The sequence below is a fragment of the Suncus etruscus genome, chromosome 2, assembly GCF_024139225.1.
Source record: "Suncus etruscus isolate mSunEtr1 chromosome 2, mSunEtr1.pri.cur, whole genome shotgun sequence".
In the NCBI taxonomy this organism is placed as follows: Eukaryota; Metazoa; Chordata; class Mammalia; order Eulipotyphla; family Soricidae; genus Suncus; species Suncus etruscus.
The window spans coordinates 142,074,454-142,094,981 of NC_064849.1; the positions used below are offsets into that span (position 1 = coordinate 142,074,454).

Consider the following 20,528-nt stretch of genomic DNA (forward strand, 5'->3'; position numbering starts at 1 on the left):
CTTAGGCAATGTGTTCTTAGTGCTAAGTTAAGAGGGGAAAAAAAGCAACAGGAGCTGCAATTTTTTCTCACTGTCAATTCTCATAAAATGCTGCACAGAGAGTATCTCGAAGTATGCTTAGGTTAAAATATGTAAATTCAGAAGTTTTTGTAGTGGTGCTAAATATGAGTTTTATGATTTCTTGAAGTCAATATACTTTCTCCTGTGGGGATACATTTGACATCTGTGAACCATACAATAGGCAGCTAAAATAAAAAGATATTGATTTAGATCCATTTTTATGAATTCTAGTCTATACAAAATGTGACAAACTGGTATAAACTTAAAATATTAATTTTAAAATATAATTTATATATTAAGGAAGTCTCTAATATGATAATAAATGATATAAATTATGATAACCATATGTATATATTTTCTTATTTTTCATAAGAGCTTTACCATGTCCATTTAATTACAAGTGTTTTTGAGAATAGTCACACATAATTTTTAAAAAATACATTTTCATCAATTTCATATTAATATAGTACTAATCATTTTTGTCATTGTGGTTTATTTATTCATTGCTTCTACTTACTGTTTTCTATAATTTATGTTTTCACATTTGCCTCTTTCTGTTCACCAGATGAGATAAAGGTTTACTTTTGGTCAAGAAAAAGCATTAGCAGTTTTTCTTGACTCAAAAGTTAATCTTTTATATTTTTTTGCAACAGATTTATCAGTTTGTAAAGAAGGCCATCAAGACTATTCTATAGCCATGTATATAAGCTAATATGGCTCGAAGAAGAGGTTCAGATGTAAAAGCTGCCTGCATAATCTCCTCTATGCTTAGGTATTTTACTGCCCAATTTGGATTCTGATTCTCACTAATTTTCCATGTATTGAATGTCTAATTGACTGTCTCCATCTTGAGAAGCCTGGGTTCTCTCTTGAGCAATCTATTTTTATCTATCTCTTTCCTTCCTTTCTTTTATTTTCTTAATAATCGTATTTCAAAAACAAACAAAACAAATGATAATTTATTCATAGACTCACAATTGATGCAATGTATGCAATAAAATTAATGTTGTTGTAATACACAGTACAAAACATATGTACACTATTAAATTATTATATGCCGTTTGTCACTCTCACAGGTATGTCAATAATATTATTGTTTTATAGTAATTTGGAACAAAAATCGTAAGTATGCATACTAATTTTGTTTCCCACACTCTCGTTTTAAAAAAGCCTTGAATTCTTTGTGAATGAAAAAAAAAACTGTTTAATCCATAAGGAAATGGTATCAGATTTGTTACTGAAGAAATATTGATTTAGGAGAATAGCTATTCTATTTAGGATAAGGAAAGAAATATAGATAGTTACAATGTTAAAGAGATATTACACAGGGTAGCAATTTTTATACGTAAAGGTGGTTCCTTATAAAATTTCTATTAAAATTTCATGAGACAAAGATAATTAGGTAACTTTTCTTGAACTTCATTTTTCTACCAATTAACATTTTTTCCACTCGAATTCTATGCATACTCAAAACCAATAATGAGTAAAACATTGTCATATTTAAGAATGATAGAGTCCCAAATATCATAAAATTATATTCTTTTTGTATTTGGCCACAATTTAGTGATACTCAGGGATTACTCCTGGCTATGCGCTCCTGGCTTGGGGGGACCATATGGGACACGGCGGGGATCTAACTACAGTTCATCCTAGGCTAGCATGGACAAGGCAGGTGTTTGCACCACCACTTTAGCCCTGAAAATATATTTTTGTATGACTAAAGTGTATTTTTTAAAGTTTTACTTATGCATTTTTTATAAATGCAAAAAAATGTAATTCATTTTTTAAACATTTTTGTTTAGTTTTGGTTTGGGGGCCACACCGGTGATGCCTCAGGGATTACTTCTGGCTATGCACTCAAAAATTGCTCCTGGCAGGGCTAGGAGTGGTGGTGTAACCAGTAAGACATTTACTTTGCACACAATAACCTAGGATTGGCTGCACTTTGATTCCTGGAGTCCCATATGGTCTCCCAAGCAGGAGTGATTTCTGAGCGCATAGCCCAGAGTTACCCCTGAGTGTCACCGGGTATGGTCCAAAAACAAACAAACAAACAAAAGAACAAAAAAAAAAACAAGAAAGAAAAGAAAAGAAAAAAAAAGAAAATTGCCCTGGCTTTGGGGACCATATGGGATGCCGGGACTGAACTGAGGTCCATCCAAGGTCAGCTGCGTGCAAGGCAAACACCAAATTGATGCATTATGGCTCTGGCCTCACATTCTTTTAACCTTTTATAAAAATCTAGTTATTATTTTACTCTTTCTTCCACGTTTTTTCTTCTAAGCTTTGTTTCTAATTATTTTTCCTTTATTTTATTTATTTCCAGTAAAGACTTGTTTATTTAGATCTGATAATCATTACTCAAAAATCTATACCACAGTAATGCCTTTTATTTATTTCATAAAATATATTTTTAGTGAGCAAAATTTCTCTTGTATTCGTCTATCCCTTCTTTCTACTATCACATTTCTCTCCTCCTCCAAGAAAAATGCATGGTATTACTTTTTTGGGGGGTCAGGTGGTAGGGTTTTGGAGACACACCTAACAGAGCACAATTTACTCCTAGCTCTATGATAGGGGATTACTCCTGTAATATGCAGTGCTGAATTTTGAGTGACAGTTGGCATTGTGCAAGGGTAAGTATCTTAATCCTTATACTATCTCTATGCCCCCTTATTTTTGCAGTTGAAAATGATGTTTATAGTTAATCTATTCTGTTAGATTTTTATAAAAATTAATTGATCCTCTATAGATGGTATCTACTTGTAAAATAAGATCCTTTTCTCTAAGAAATTAGATTCAAAAATGTGACTTAAATCTTTTTTATTTCAATTTTTATCAATCTGTATCAAGTATTCATCTCGAGATTATATGATATGAAATTGATCATAAGCCTCTCATTTTACTACATAATAATTTTATTAAAATTACTTTAAGGATCTATAATCAACTATGACATGATGGTAAATAATTAGATGCATATAAATTAAAGTTAGTAGAGAAATATGTAGTGTTATAACACACCAAATTAATTTTTAACTTAAGAACTATAAGTATCTCAATTTTATCAACCTCATAAAATCATTTTGGAGGTTTTAACATTCACTGGTGTAATTTTTATATTTTATTGGGTCATAATTCCTTGTAATAAAGTTCTCAACAGGAACTTTTTTGTAATATGCAAACTCAGATTCTTTGATAGTTTTAAATGTAAGGAGAGATCATTTTGTGATATTATCTAGTCTATAGTCAAAGTATTAAGTATCCAAACAGCTCTCACATAAAACATACTAGTCTTGGTTTTCTTTTTTTGTAAAATAGATTGTAGTTCATCGTTCTTATAGCACAGAGGATTTGGATATAATACAATTCAACTGGAATGCTGTGAGACTCCCAATAGATGCAGATGAGGAAGGCAGAAATAAATTGCAAAGACCTTCAAAAATTGTATAGCAGGCATGGAAAACTTTTCTACAAAGTGTTACATAGCAAATATTTTAAAGTTTGTCAAGTATATCTGTAGAAACTATTCTACTCTGCTATTAAGAATCACTGCAACTACAAACAATAAGTAAAAGGATTTTTGTATGGTCTGAAATTCTATTTACATACCCCCTGAGTATTTTAATCATAGGTATTGTTTGCATTTACAAAATATTGTTCTGTTAATCTTTTTCTCAAACATGAAAAAAATTCTTGCAAATTAGAAAATTAAAACTAAAAGGGTCTGATTCTAGACTAGAGGGTAATGTTTTTCTAACTCTTGAAGTAAGCACTATAAATGTTAATATAATGATTTCATTATCACATCATGCCTTTAGTATACAAAAACATCAAATAATCAATTCATTTCCACATTTATTTGAACCTTTATTATATTCCATACTCAGTAAAAATCACAAAGATAATTAAAATAATTTATATAATTTTAAGATCAATATAAAAAGTTTAGTATAACCAGAAAAGTAAAAAATTGACAAATATAATATATAATATAAATATTGTAAGACACGTGCAGCACATATAGAAATCTATCATATATAATATAGTGCAAGTTATAAATATAAAATTAATATATAAATATATGAAAGACATCAACTAGTAATGAATTTCCAGGTAAGATACAAAGGTATAGGGTCAGGAGCAATAGAACAGAGAAAAGGGCTTGTCTTACAAAGTACTAAACTGAGATCAATACCTGGCACTCCTGGCATCATTAGGAGTGTTCCCTGAACTAAGAGCCAGGAGTCAGTCTTGGATACCATCAAGGGTGGCCCCAAAACCAAGATAATAAAAGAGAGGAAGAGAGAGATTGACTGAGAGTGGCACAAAAACTGTACATTTAGTTCAAACTCCTTTAAGTTCAATATCTACCAAATAGATAATTAATCTAGATAAATATTATCTACTTTGGTAAATAATATAATACTTTGGTCATAATATATAGATATAATTATTAATAATATCAGTATTTATCAATGTTGGGCTTCTAAGTAATCAATTTAATTATATAATTACATGGAATATGTATACTTCCTAAATATTCATACTGCACTGATATAAATTATTTTTGTAACAGAAAAAAATGCATTAAATTATTTTTCAATTTTTTTCTTATAAACACTGTTTCCTAATATTGAAATAATACTGTGAGTAACACTATGTCCATAATGTCACTGTGACAGCTGTTGTTGTTAAGTAAGCAAGGATTTTACCTACATTAAACATTAGACTAAAGAAGATATATGACATATTTTACCAAAATCAATAAATTTTCTACACACTTACAAAGTAATTGTATTAGTTCATAATGTGGATGAGTTTAGTAAAATATGGATATTGAATTTCCCATATTTCAATCTTTAGTCAATTATTATAGAAAATTGAAAGTATTCTTTGTTTTTTTTGGGGGGGGGCATACCCTTGGTGCTAATAAGTTATTCCCGGTTCTGCACCCAGGAATCACTTTAATGGGCTTGGGTGGTCACATGAAATTCCAGATATTGAATTCTGGTTGATTTTATGCAAGGTTAAGAGCCTTCCCATTGGACTATCTCTCTAGCACCCAAATATAACTTTTTGGTAAATAAAAACATATCTATATGGTAAAACATAGACAAATCAAAATGAAATATGAGAGTTTATGAAATGCTGGACAAGAGAGATTATATGGGTTTAAGTCATGTAACATGTGTGTTACTGATCACATGATCAGTCCCACACTATACCGCTACTTGAGTATCCTTAGGGTTTACCTGGAGGTCTGCAAGCGGACACCAGGTGTGTGGTACCTGGAAACCTACTAACATAACAGGTATAACCAAAGTGGCCATGATTACTGCCAGCATCACAGAGTTAAACTAGCACTTTATATTTGAACCCTTGCATTGAACTGCTAGCAAGTTGGCCAAAATTTGCCCCATTCTCCTGAGAAACAGCTTTTGGCCCTGGCATTGGTGGAGGAGGGGGTGGGTGGGAGCAAAGAACTGATACTCATAAGATTTTTGAAATAGTGGAAATTGAAATGATGTTTTGTTTACATGGTTTATAGAAATTAATGTTTTTAATTTTATATTTTAATGGACTTTAATTTTAATTGGGTCATGATTGTCCTAGGAATATCTATAATTTGGATCTATTATAATATAGTATTAATAATCATATACTATTGATAAACTAAGTAATAAATTATATATGATTAACGTAATTATAAATACTAAATATATACTTACCTTAACTTTAATTCAGTGAAGTAGTAGCTATTCCTAGTTTATAATTTTCTTAGGAAGACTTTTATTAAAATTCAATGATATAAAATCTTCTAAATAGAGTTCTAAAATAACTACATTTCACTAATGTTATAATAAACTATGAAACTGTCTAATTATTAGATATGTATAAACACTAATTTATACCCATGTAGTTAGCCATCTATATTCTCATAAAGCCTCACATTTTAGGGCATATGAATTTCTCAATAATGCTTTGGAACTAAGAAATATTCATACTAACTTAATTATCTTTTTTTAAAGAAAAAGCTTTTCTTATCTACAAACAACTCTATGTTTTTTCTGCTCAAAGGCTATCTTCATCTTCCTTCAGAGACCAAATGGGTACCTCAGCATTTCATTGAGGTAATATTCTAAAATTGTTACACAAATGAAATGTGCTAATAAGAATGAACTTCTAACCAAAAAATAAATAAATAAACAAATATCAAGGTCAGGCTCCAGGAAAAAAAAAGTTACAATTTTCCGAGTCTAAACTAAGGTACAATGAATCGAAGCTGTAATAAATATAATTTTTTATTAAAAATGTATTTTGGAGTCTAAAGAAATAACATGACTTGTCGGGCATTTGACTTGAATATGTCAACCTGGTTTGATTTTCAGTATCTCTTGTGGTTTTCCTCAAGCCTTCTAGGAGTTATTTCTGAGCACAGAACCAGGAGTAATCCAGGTTCTCCACTGCATGTGGCCCCAACCATATATCCTGCCTTCCCTGCAAAAATGCATATTGTTTAAAGGGTCTGTTTCAGGGGCCGGCGAGGTGGCACTAGAGGTAAGGTGTCTGCCTTGCAAGCGCTAGCCAAGGAAAGATCGCGACAAACGGTTCAATCCCCTGGTATACCCATATGGTTCACCCCAAGCCAGGGGTGTGGCCTAAACCCCCCCCCCAAAAAAAGGGTCTGTTTCACTTATGTTTATACTATTTTCTGTTTCATTTGCAATTATTTGGCTGTGTAAAGACATTTACTAATTGTTTACATAGCAACTAAATATAATTATACCCATATTTGATAGCTGTACAAAAATCTTATTTATTAAAAAATAAATTTGTGGATGAATTTTGGATTGGGGATCACACACAGCAGTGATTAGGCATACTCTTTATTTTTTCTTTTTGGTTTTTGGCCTACACCCAGTGACGCTCAGGGATTACTCCTGGCTATGCACGCAGAAATCACTCCTGGCTTTGGGGACCATATGGGACAATGGGGATCTTGGACCTAACAGCTCTCCATCCTAGACTAGTGCAGGAAATACATATGCCTTACAGCTTGTTGCCCCGCTCCTGGCCCATAGGGTATACTCTTTTATTATTATTATTTTTTAACTGAAACCCAAACATGTTTTATACATGTTATATATAATGTTATGTAACATTATAAACAATCATGTTTATATATCACAGTGCTTAAAGACACTATTATAAGAAAATAAATTAAAAATAAATCTTCAACATTGAGACTAAAGGTGTCTTCAAGGAGGAAACTGCACTTATCCAAACAAGTGGAAGCAGTGATCAACAGATGGGAATACTTTAAACTGTGAAGCTTCTGCATCTCAAAAAATAGTGCCCAGGATACAAGAGTCACTCACCGAGTGGGAAAACTATTCACCCAACGCCCATCAGATAAGGGGCTATTATTCAAAATATACAGGGAACTGACAGAACTTTACAAGAAAAAAACATCTAATCCCATCAAAAAATGGGGAAAAGAAATGAACAGACACTTGATAAAAAAAAGAAATACCAAATGGCTAAAAGGCACATGAAAAAATGCTCCTCATCACTATTCATCAGGAAGATGCAAATCAAAACAACGATAAGAGACCCACCTCACACCAACAGAGATTAGCACACATCGCAAAGAATGAAAACAGTCAGTGATGGTGGGGTGTGGAGAGAAAGGAACTCTTATCCACTGCTGGTGGAAATGCCCCTCCTAGTCCAACCTCTATGGAAAGCGATATGGAGATTCCTCCAAAATCTGGAAATTGAGCTACCCATTCGACCCAGCTATTTCCACTCCTAGGGATATACCCCAAGAACACAAGAATACAATACAAAAAACCCCTTCCTCACACCTATATTTATTGCAGCACCTATTCACAATAGCCAGGCTCTGGAAAAAAAACAAGATGCCCTTCAACAGACGAATGGCTAAGAAACTATGGTATATATACACAATGGAATATTATGCAGCATCAGGAGAGATGAAGTCATGAAATTTTCCTATACATGGATGTACATGTAATTTATCATGCTGAGTGAAATAAGTCAGAGGGAGAGAAACGCAGAATAGTCTCACTCATTCTGGGTTTTAAGAAAATAAAAGTCAATTTTGCAACAATCCTCAGAGACAATGAGAGGAGGGTTGGAACTTCCAGCTCACTCCGTGAAGCTCAACCACAAAGAGTGGTGAGTGCAGTTATAGAAATAACTACACAGAGAACTTCCATAATCATGTGAACTAATGAGGGAACTGGAAAGCCTGTCTGGAGTACAGGTGGGGGTGGAATGAAATGGAGGGAAGAATTTGGGACATTGGTGGTGGAAATGTTGCACCTGGTGAAGGAGGTGTTCTTTACATGACTGAAACCTAATTACAATTATTTATGTAATAAAAGATGTTTATATAAAGAAAAAAGTTAAAAAAAATAAATCTTCAGTCCATTTTCTGTGATTTTTTCTTCTTCTCTTCTCCTCTCTTCTTCTTCCCTCTTTCTCTTTCCTTGTTCCTCTTTTCTATCTTTTTCTTTCTTCTTTCTTTCTTCTCTTTCTCCTATTCCTCTTCTTTTTCCTTTTCCTCTCTTCTTCCTCCTTTTCTTCTTCCCCCTCTTCTTTTCTTCTTCCTTTTTTATTCTTCTTCCTCTTCTTATTTTTTATTCTTCCTTGTGCTTCTTACGCATTGTTCGTGTACTTCCTCCAACTGTTCTTAATATTCTTTTCCTGGGTCTCTGGGACTCCAATGATTCCCTATGTTGCTCCATTGAGTTATTGAAAAAAAGTCTATTCTCATCTACTCACATTTTTTAGTAATTTATTCATAACCTTAAGGTTATTTTCAATCTCGTCTGCTGTATGGAGTTGCTCTGCATTTCATCCTCTGGCTCAATGAGCCCTGTATTGAGTTGCTGTCACTCCGCTGGAGAGGCTTTTCATTGAGGTCTTCATTCTTATCTAATGAGTTTTTCAGACCTGTTATTTCAGTTTGGAGTTCTATCATTATGTTCTGTTCAGCTCATTTTATACCTGCTTGAGTTCTTTGAGCAATCTCCATATTAATTACATACTCTAAACTCCTTATCTGAGAGGCTTTTCAGATCATCTTCATTTTCTATGTGTGGTTTTGTTCTGCATTGTTTCCCATTGCAACATTTGTATAGTGGTTTTTACTATGAACTGTGCTGGGGTTAGTGGGTTAAAAGATGTACCACACTCCTCTGGCTCCACCATTTTGGGTGGGAATAGGGCATACTCTTGGACTCTGTGCTCAGTTATCAATTCTGACCTGTGCAGTGTCATGGATCAAACTTGAGTTGACTGAGTACTATGGCAGGCTCCTTACCCATTGTATTATCTCTCTGGCTTTAATAAAAATTACATTATGAGCTAGTCCTAAATAATTGTTGTATTTTGAAAAGAGCATAGTAAAAATTGATTTATAAAGTTGAATTATATAAACTATATCAAAGGCTAAATATGAATATAATTCGAATATTATTTTCTCAGTGTAGCTTTACTTCTTTTTCAGAGTGGGGAGATATAGGTTTGAATTACACATAGCAAGGTTCAGATCTTATTCTAGGTTAGGTGCTAATGGATCACTTATTTCAAGACAAGTGCTCTAACTCAAACTATTTTTCTATTCCAACCATGCAACTGTAAGAATATAAGTCTTCTGTAATTTTATTGAAAGCTAATTAAAGAGTATAATACATTTATAATTTTTCATATATAGAAACAACTTTCTAAAATACTTTTAAAAATTCTTTTAAAATAACTTTTAAAATACTTCTGTTATTGGAATAACTTGCAATGTCCATATACTTTCATGAAAATTAGAATTAAAATGGAAATTATTGTCAATCAATGAGAAGTTGAAATTATGTTATGGCACAAAACATTGGAAGATCCATTTTAAATAAGGTTTTGAATCTTCTTGGTACACTACCATTATTTTCTTAATTAAATCATCTCATTTTGATTTAAAGCCTACAAGATTTGACAATAGAAAATTTAGCACCTTTTCTAAATGCTTGTGATCACATAATATTCACCATCAAAATACCAATATTCTTCTATGATAATCAATTAATCTTCCTTCTTTCACTTATGCCCCTCCACCCTCTTTGTAACATATATCAATGTTTGTATGATATATCATTTGCTTGTTTGGCTTTGTTTTTGACCACTGCAGTGTTATTCAGAGACTATTTCTAGCTCTGTTTCCTTGGGAATCATTTTTGGTGACTCTGGAGACAATCTGATGAACTGAAGATGGAACCCAGGTCAATCAAGTGCAAGAAGTGCAAGACCAAACCTTTTTCTGCCTATTGGATTATTTTGGTTTCAGATATCTAATTTCTCATTTGCATCATATCCAAGTGAACCTTCTAGAAAAGTTTATAATCTATAAGTAGACATAATAGCGAATAGTAGTGCTAAAATGCCTGACAAGCATTGGTAGTTTCTAATCTCTTTTTTGTTGTTGTTGTTTTGTTTTGTTTTGTTTCTGGTCTCATCTAGCAAACACTCAGGGGTTACTCCTGGCCCAGTGTGCTCAGAAATAACTTCTGGTAGACTAAGGGAGCCATATAGGGTATTATGTATTTTGTTTGTTTTTTTTTTTGTTTGTTTGTTTTGTTTTGGGGCCATAAACTGGTGACACTCAGGGGTTACTCCTGGTTTTGAGCTCAAAAGTCGCTCCCTGGCTTGTGGGACCATATGGAACTCTCTAGGATCCAACAGTATTCTGTCCTAGGCTAATGTGGGCAAGGAAGAAAAACTTACCACTTGTGCCACTGCTCTGGCCCAGGGAACCATATTAGTTTTAAGGGTTTTTTTTTCTTAGTAATTTGAGATTAGCCAGGCACAAAACCTACAGGGAAAATAAAGTAAATGTTTTACTTGTTAATATAAATTTAACTCTAAAATTGGGTGCTATCCCCACTTGGATAGATGCAAATTCAGGTCAGAACCATTGGTTAAGTTTTGAGAATGGGGAGAAAAGGGGGTTATGACGGAGAAAAGGGGGTATGACCTTATGATTTTTGATATTACAGTTTGAACTTTCAGACATATAATTAAATGTGACTCTTGCCCACGGGACAATTACTAGGCACTTAAATGATTTCTAACTGTGCTCTTTCCATGACTTGACTGATGTGAAATCTGAGTCAATAACTTAACATCTTGGACTCCCTTTTGTCATTTTGTTCTTTCATTTCTCTTTGTTTAGGATCTCTTTCAAGAAAACTCTTATTACATAGTTCCACACTGTTACCTACATCTGAAGTTTTTTTTTTTCTTTCAGTCACACACTGGTGATGCTCAGGAAGGCTGCTCCTGGCCATGAGCTCAGAAATTGCTCCTAGCTCAGAGGACCCATATGGAACGCAAGGATCAAACTTAAATCTGTCCTGGGTCAGCCGCTTGCAAGGCAAAAAGCCCAACCTCTGTCCTATTGCTCCAGCCCCGACATCTGAACTTTTTCACACGTCTTAGTTATATTGTAATGGAAGAAATAGTATTTTTTAGTCTCTAAAATAATAGGCTGTAGTAGAATAGTAGGGGTTACCTACTAAATTGCAATAAAACACAAAAAAAAATTCTCTGCTATATTATTTGTGTGTGTGTTGTTGTTGTTGTTTTGGGCCCACACCCACACCCAGTAGCTTTCATGGGTTATTCCTGACTCTTCACTCAGAAGTTATTCCTTACATCCTTGGGGGATCATTTGAAATGCTGGAATCAAACTAGTCTGACAAGTGCAAGACAAATGCCCTGACAGCAGTATTATCACCTCCGGCCCTCTCTGCAGTTCTTTATAAAGTCTTTGGGTATAAAAATAAAATCAGTTTTCTCTTTGAAAATGTTTGTTGCCAGGCAAAACACAAAGATGCAAAATTAGTGGGTCATAAAATGAGTATGTTTTATTAACTTAATTGAATTTGGGGATTATGCCTGACTCAGAGCATGTATCCAGCTCAGTGCTCAAGTGACCTAGATTAAAGAACCATATATGGTGCTGATAATTTTACCCTGATGAACTATTGTAAGGTAAGACAATCCACATACTATTTTCAGTACAAAGATGAGTATGCTTTAAATTTTCTGTTATTTACTCCCATTTCAAATTCTCAAATGATGTGATAACTCTCTTAATTTATACTAGAAAGAGTGGCTATGTGTTTATATAATAATGTTTTTATATATTAAATTTACTTTAATGCTTGTGATACTTTTTAGTTATTTAAAATAATTACCCTTTTAGTTACTTAAAAATAATTTATGCTTTTGTATTTCTATCCTCACTGGGATAGCAATTCTAAATCTTTTGTTGCAGTTAAACAATCATCTCATTGTAAATATTTTATTAATTTATAAAAAAAATGCAGGGAGGGGAACAAAGGAGGGAGGGAAAATAGATTTCTTGTGTTTCTTGTGAAGAATTTGCTATTTATATATTGTACAGTACATTATTTACTTTGAAATGTTATTTGTCAGTCTTACATCTATTTTTTAAAAACAACTTTCAGATAAGTAAGTCCATTGAAATACATTACACTCTATTCTACTTTTCATTCATGTATGTGTGTGGTGTGTGCAGGGGGGAATGTGGTAAAACAAAATTAGATTTAGAAAATACACTTTACATTAAAATATTTTATATCTATTGTATGTTCATATAAAACAAATAGAACAATATGCTTGAACATGAGAAACAAATAGGGAAATATTTAAAAAGTAGAGAGAAAGTGAAATGCATTGGAGATGATTTATGTCCGTCTTAAAATGGGTTTTGGTATAGAAAAATACAACTGAATTTTGTATTTTTCTTCAATCTTATGAGCTTTTATATAGTCTCTCTATTTGAAGCATATCTATTCTAAAGGAAATTGTTTCTTTATTGATTTTTACTCTAACTTACATTAGATTTTAAGAAGTATAAAAGAAGTGTAAAATTAAATCCTAACACACACAGTCATGTACTAGTTTGCCTCATTAAAATTTAAAATTATTTCAGACAATAAAATTGAAGTATCTTGAATTATATGTATCTATAAATTAATTAAAATACATTGTAAACATACAATAAAAATAATGTAAAATAATGTAAAATTAGTCAATGCAATGAAAAACATTTTTTTTCGGGCCACACCCCTTTGATGCTCAGGGGATACTCCTGGCTAAGCACTCAGAAATTGCCCCTGGCTTGGAGGGACCATATGGGACGCTGGGGGATCGAACTGCGGTCCTTCCTTGGCTATTGCTTGCAAGGCAGACACCGTATCTCTAACGCCACCTCGCCGGCCCCGAAAAACATTTTTTGTATTATGTTTTTCACAGGAATCATACCCACTAGTTCTTCGATGACCAGATGGTATGAGGCCTTAGACTGAAATTGTCACATATATGCTAAGAATGTATAGTACAACTGAAACTATTTTCTTTTTACTTCTCTTTTTTTACAAGAATCAAAAATATCCTATTGTTACATGATTTATATTTTAGTGTCTTTTATTTTTGTTCTCTTTTATTATATATTTTTTTAATTTTTCCAAAATAAATTCTGTTGTGCATGAGCAAGGATATACTAACGTGCTCGGTGATTCTTGTTCTACATTACAATTTATTCTATCTGACCAGTGGTTTATTTTAGATTCCATGGTTTTAAGAATCAGCCATATATTCTCAAGTATAAACCAACTCAAGTATAACCGACCCCTGAATTTACCCTAAAATTGGAAAAACAGTGGCTCGAGTATAAGCCTAGGTGGAAAATGCAGCAGCCACTGGTAAATGTCAAACATAAATATATATACTCAAAACAATGATAATAATTGAGGAATAAGTAGGTTAAGTGTTTTTCAATATTTATTGCTAAAGAAAAACTGTAAACTAGCAACAATAACTTTAAAATTTTAAATAAAGTGCAGAAAACCATAGCTTAACAAGCAATCAAGCTAAATCACAAACTTTAAATTCCTTCAAAGCTAGATTCTTCCTCCTCCTCATCTGTATGTCCAAACAGAACTTCAGCAAATCTGATGTGAGGGTATCAGCATGGGCATTGTCATCATCACTGAATTGGAAATATCATCATCACTGCTGTCATCCTATAAAAAGTGCAGAATATTGTGGGTTAAATAGTTCAGTGGCATCCAGGTCAGCTCAGCTCAGCTGCCTATCTCTTCAACTCAGAGGTGACTTGTGGACTGAGCTGAGGCACCGCCCACTCAAGCAGACGGCAGAAAATGACTGAAGACTACATTGTGCATTTGATTCACTGAATCAAATGACCTGTGTGACCAGAGTTCAAGCCGAGTTCAGGAGTTTCAGTACAAATTTCGGCATATACTCGAGGATATTGTTATACCCTGATATGAACACAGTCAATTGGAATATGAGAGAGCATCAGAACAATGACTCATCTACAATGAAAACAAATATCTATGCATATTGCACACTCCGGATATGTAGAATAACAAAAACACTTTTGGCTTATGATGTATTGCATTTAAGTAGAATTGAAATTTTATTGAGAAAATACTTTTTGACAATAACAATGAGTATTTAATGTGTTTATGGAAATGCTTATCCAGAACATATTAAATAGACCAAGTTTTCTCTTTGTTTTATTTAAACCATATTTTCAGAAAATTTGTAGTTTGATTTGATCATTTAAAAACAAGTTATCTTTTCCTCCTTATAAATTTTCAGAATTTTAAAAACTAATTGTAATGTAGAAAAATTATATATGCATAAATTGGTTTATATACATACACTTTTTGTTAAATGTAGAAAATCATTATTTCCTAAATTGTGTTACAGGCACCAATTATTAAAGACTGCTTCCATTTTGAAAACACATCTATACATAAGAGTCCCATTGATAGACAGAATTATAAATCTAAGAATTCTTCAAATAAATTCTAAAATAATTTATCTTAATATTAGTAATTGCTTTAAATTGTTACATTTTAAAATAATATGTACAATTATATTATAGTGATTCTTTTGAATTTTATGAAGTGGATGCTTTAAAAATAAAATAGCCACTAAACCATGTTTTCAAGACTATTCATATTCACTTTACATAGTAAAGCTATAGTCATAAGTAGAAAATGTACAATTTTATTTTCTTTGCATGATAACTCATATCAGAAAAGAACCATTAGATTATGCTTCATGGTATAATTTTAATGGGGAAAAAGATTTTCAGCTCTTAAAAGTTGCCCAGATATTTATGTGCTCAAATAACCACAAAAATACTTTTGTTTAAGAGCTCCTCCATGACATGCAAATGGTCTTTATAAAGCAATGCTTGATTTGCCTGGTCTTAAATTAAATTCCTATGAATTTTTTGTCACTCTACTGGGTAGGAACATGGCATCTGACATATTGAATCAGTCCATTGCTTCATCAAGTAGACTATTTGCTTCCAATAATAGTCTAGAAAATGAGACTTCAGAGAAAAATAAAGCATATTACGCACTCTGAATTTGGTTTTTACCTAATGTTCTTGATTTAGTCTTGCAGTTAGTTCACAGCGAACTTTAAGGTGACAGTAAAGTAAAATTCCACATTTCCTTTTTTAAAATGATTACCAATACATTTCTTATTTCTAACTAATGTCATTTCAAGCAAAAGGAAGTTTTACTTGTATTAGTTTGATGCCTAGATTATGTTTAAAAAGGGGGTAATTATTGGACACTGAATTATTTCTATGTATGTGTAAAATTATGAAGTAGTTATTTTCATTGTAATTATTTTGGGGATATTTTCTTTTGCACATTGAATATTTTAAATAAGCATATTTCTATATAAGCTTATATTTACATATAAGCTTCTAAATAAGCAATTTCAATATTCTTTGCATATTATATATTCTAAATAAGCACTATTCCTTCCAGCTAATATACACTATATACATCTATATGTATACATATATACATGTATAAATTCCAAAAATTTATAAAGCAATAATTAGTAGATATTTTTTATACTATATAAATTTATGTGTATCAATTTTAAAATAGTACTATGAATAGTACTATGCTGATACTTTTTTTTTATATATTATTACTTAAATCCTATAAGTAGTTTAGAAAAAGTGAGAAGAGATTTTTTTTTTTTTTTTGGTTTTTGGTTTTTGGGTCACACCCGACAGCGCTCAGTGTTTACTCCTGCCTCCACGCTCAGAAATCGGTCCTGGCAGGCTTGAGGGTCCATATGGGATCTCGGGATTTGAACCAATGACCTTCTGCATGAAAGGCAAACGCCTTACCTCCATGCTATCTCTCCGGCCTGGGAAGAGAATTTTAATAATTTAAGGAAAAATCTGAGTAGGCTAACACAAGTATAAAATATAATAGGTAACTATAGTATGCTTTTATATTAGAGCATATCATTTTATAAATAATGATTACATGTATAAATTAATAGGCAAAAGAAAAAAATAAAGATATTATAAAGACACCTGAATAGACATAGAAAGGTATATTCTAAGTAAATGATTCGATTTTAAAAAGTATAAAACACTTAGAAAACTGGGGCCAGTGAGGTGGCGCTAGAGGTAAGGTGTCTTCCTTGCAAGTGCTAGCCAAGGAAGGAACACAGTTCAATCCCCCAGCATCCCATATGGTTCCCCCAAACCAGGAGCAATTTTAGGAGTAACCCAGAGGGAAATGCAGAGCCTGTTTAGAGTACAGGCGGGGGTCGGGTGGGAAGGAGGGAGATTTGGGACATTTGTGATGGGAATGTTGCACTGATGATGGGTGGTGTTCTTTACATGACTGAAACCCAAACACAATCATGTATGTAATTAAGGTGTTTAAATAAAAAAATAAATAAATAAATAAATAAAGGAGTAACCCTGAGCACCAAATGGGTGTGGCCCAAAAAACAAAACAAAACAAATAAAAACACTTAGAAAACAAAGGTCTTGTATTAATTTAAAATGCATTTCTAACACCATTCAAAGCATCATGTCAATTTTTAGAGGGAATAAGCTTTCTTTAGAAGGATGTAAATGTCACCAGTATTGAGAATGTAAATATTTTTAATTGTATGATTTTTTTTTGTTCTTTGCTTGTGTTTTATTTTGGAATAAAAAGTGTGTTTCATCTACTGTTTAGTTTGATTATATGTTGTTTGACATTATCTGTTTTAGAAAATTGTCACACAAATTTTAGTGTTTTAAAAGCCTGGCAACATGTAATTATTTTCTTTTTAATTATTACAATTAATAACATTTATCTTTAACTCTTATTATATGTACTATATAACAAATCATCCTAGAGTTTACAGGCTTCAAACAGTATTTGATAATAGATAAGAATTTGTGAATGGGTAATTTTGTCAGGGATCACATTTAAATTGCTCAGTTAGAACTATTAACTGTTATGAATTATAGTGTTATATTTCCCATTTTTATTGATGCATCATAATTCAAAATATTATAGATGATGCTTGAATGCATATATCAATCCAACCCCACACCTAGAACAGATTGCCCCTTTCCACCTACATGTACCAGGGACACTTTCCATTTCTGCTTCCTCCAAACTCTGTGAACTCAGTTCTAGACCAAATTGATTTTGTTACTTTTGGCCCTTTGTTGATCCATTTCTATTTCTTATATTATGAGAGATATAATTTTGTATCTATCCATCTCCCGACTAACTTCATTCAACCTGTGTTAGTTTTTATGTTCATAGTGGCAAACTGCATGATTTCATATTTTCTTACAGCCAAGTAGTATTTCATTTTGATTATACACAACGATTTAATTATATTATCTAGTAATTTATTCTTGGATACTTTGGCTGCTTTCTAGAGTTTGGCTTTTGTGAATAATGCTACAATGAACAAAGGATCACAGATATCTTTCTAAAACTCTTTTTGGATCTTGAAAGTAGAAGATGAGAAATAGAATTGCTGGCTCATATGGAGTTATTTTTGAGAAGAGTTTAATTTGTTTTCAAAGAAGGTAAACAAGTAGAGCTTCCCACCAATAGCGTATAAAGTTTCTTTACCCCTCACATCTATGCCATCACTGATATTGTTCTTTTTTGCTGTGTGCCAGTCTTCCTAGTGTAAGGTGATATTTCATAGCTGTTTTGAATTGCATTTACCTGATAAGTGATGAAGCAACATTTTTTCATAAACCCATTAGCCATATATGTATCTTTTTAAAAGATTTTATTCATCTGTCCTCTCTATTTTTGATAACTTTTTATAATTTTGCTAAATTTTACAAGAACTATACATATCTTGTTTTTATATGAGTGGTGAGCAAATCTGTTCTCCAGATGTTGTGTATTGTTATTCTAGCCATCTTTTCTCAATGTTACTCAGAGATTATGAGAAAGGTGTGTGAAAGAGAAAAATAGGGTGAAGAAAGAGAGAGCATAAGTATTTGTGTTATGTGTCCAAGTAAGAATTGGGCTTCTATGAGAAAAGAGCAAAAACATATCTCATGTGCATCAACCTCTCACTCCCTTAAATAGAAAATTGCAATCAACATTTATTTTGTAGTGATGAAATGTCTTAATTTGATGTAGTAACATTTGTTTATTTTTTACTTCTCTTTGCTTGTTCAATGGTATTGAGTATTTGAAGTTGACACTAAAATTATCATGTAGGATGTTCCGGAATATACACTATGTTTCACTGATATATCTAGGCACTGAGGTTGGCCATCAGACATCTGGGTTTAACTATAAGATTTCTTTTTTCTATTCTGAAATCTGTTCTTACAGATTATTGCACTATAACTATAATATAGGGTAGCAATAACTTGAAGCCTTATTATGGTGTTGTTCCCTAAACATTACAGGAAAAATCTCTAGTAACAGAACTAAGAGTTGGCCATGATCAATGCTGGGTATAGTTCACCACCCCTCCAAAAAACATTAGGATCAATATATATTTCATGTTTTTTATTTAAAAAACAAATTCACAGTAAAAATCTAGAAGTGTTTAAAGCCAATGACAAGTAAAAAATGGCAAAAAATTCTGTACTGAATAAAGAGGTAATTATATATGGAGAAAATGTATATATAATTATGCTCTATTTATAGGTATACATTTTATGTAATCAATGCATAAGTCAAGTTTACATAAATGTGTGTATATTCATATATTATATTCATCTATATACAATTATATAAATGATATATATTCATATATTCACATGCATTTTTATGTGATGGCTTAGGGTCTTCAAAAACAATGCAAACATTTCCTATTTAAAATGAACATTGTGAATATTTACAATTTAAAATGAACATTTAGTATTTTAAAATACTTTAGGTATCAATAAACTGATAAAATAGGCCCAATTATAGTAAAAATAAATAAACTCCTAGGCTCAAGAAGTAATATAGCATGTAAACTTTTTACTTTGCATGTGGTTAAACAAGTTCAATCCAACCATATAGTCCACTGATCAACACTAGAAGTAAACTCTGAGTAAGTCTGTACTAAAGCCTATATGTGGTGGATACAAGAACCTAATGAAAAAAGAGAAAAAGGAAATAAGAAAATCCTTCATATTCTTATTTAATTACATGTTAGTTACTGATTTAAATATTATGAAACTTATGAGGTAGAGCTTTCCATCTTGATGTGTATATTTGACTGACATTATCACCTATATTTTAATTTCAATTAGAATTATCAGAATAATAATCAGCAGAATAGCCTTACTCATCCTTCCAGTGTAATTTCCCATTTATCTTCTCTTCATCTTCCACATCTTAATGTAAAAAATGCCACAGAATATTCATGTATCTTAATTTAAAAGAGATTGTATATCCTCACAAATAATATGCTTTCTCCCATTGCAAACATATCTCCGACTTCTCAAAAATTTCAGAATCACAATGCATTATGATATTATGTCTAGGCTTTCATTATTAAAATGAAGTCCAGATGGGAATTAAATTACTTTAATAGATATTATTTAGAAAGTATTCCATCATTTGAAAGATATGAAAAATAAAGTAAGAGGGGAAAAAAGCAAAACAATTATTGTACCTGTTTTCTCATCTGTGTTGAGAAGTCATGCATCTTCCCCCTCTTACTGGAAGGAAATTTTTGTGGCCTAGCAGTTAATAATAACCAGTTTGTAGTTTTTTTAAAAATTAAATTTATGTTTAGTTCCTTTCTTAATTATAAAGTTAAAGGTAGAAGGCAATTAATATAGTATTAAATTTTGTTATTTTTTATAAACTTCTATATGTATGACCTAAGAAATATGATTCCAGTATTACTGCACATAAAGATATGCTCCTGGGATAAAAATGATATGTAGAAGATATACTTACTGGATTTCTGAAAGAATAATACATTTTTTAATTCTATGAAATATGAAATGCCAGTCTAGGGAAATGACTTTTAATAATTTTATAAAACAACTAAGAACTTGTAATAATATCTATGAATAATAT

General features: G+C 31.9%; 1 protein-coding gene across 1 annotated transcript in view; it reads left to right on the forward strand.

Annotated features, from left to right (window-relative positions):
* LOC125998229 (cytochrome c oxidase subunit 7C, mitochondrial) overlaps window positions 1-20,528 on the forward strand; it is an 867,002-nt gene that overhangs the window by 266,931 nt on the left and 579,543 nt on the right. The window lies entirely within an intron of this gene.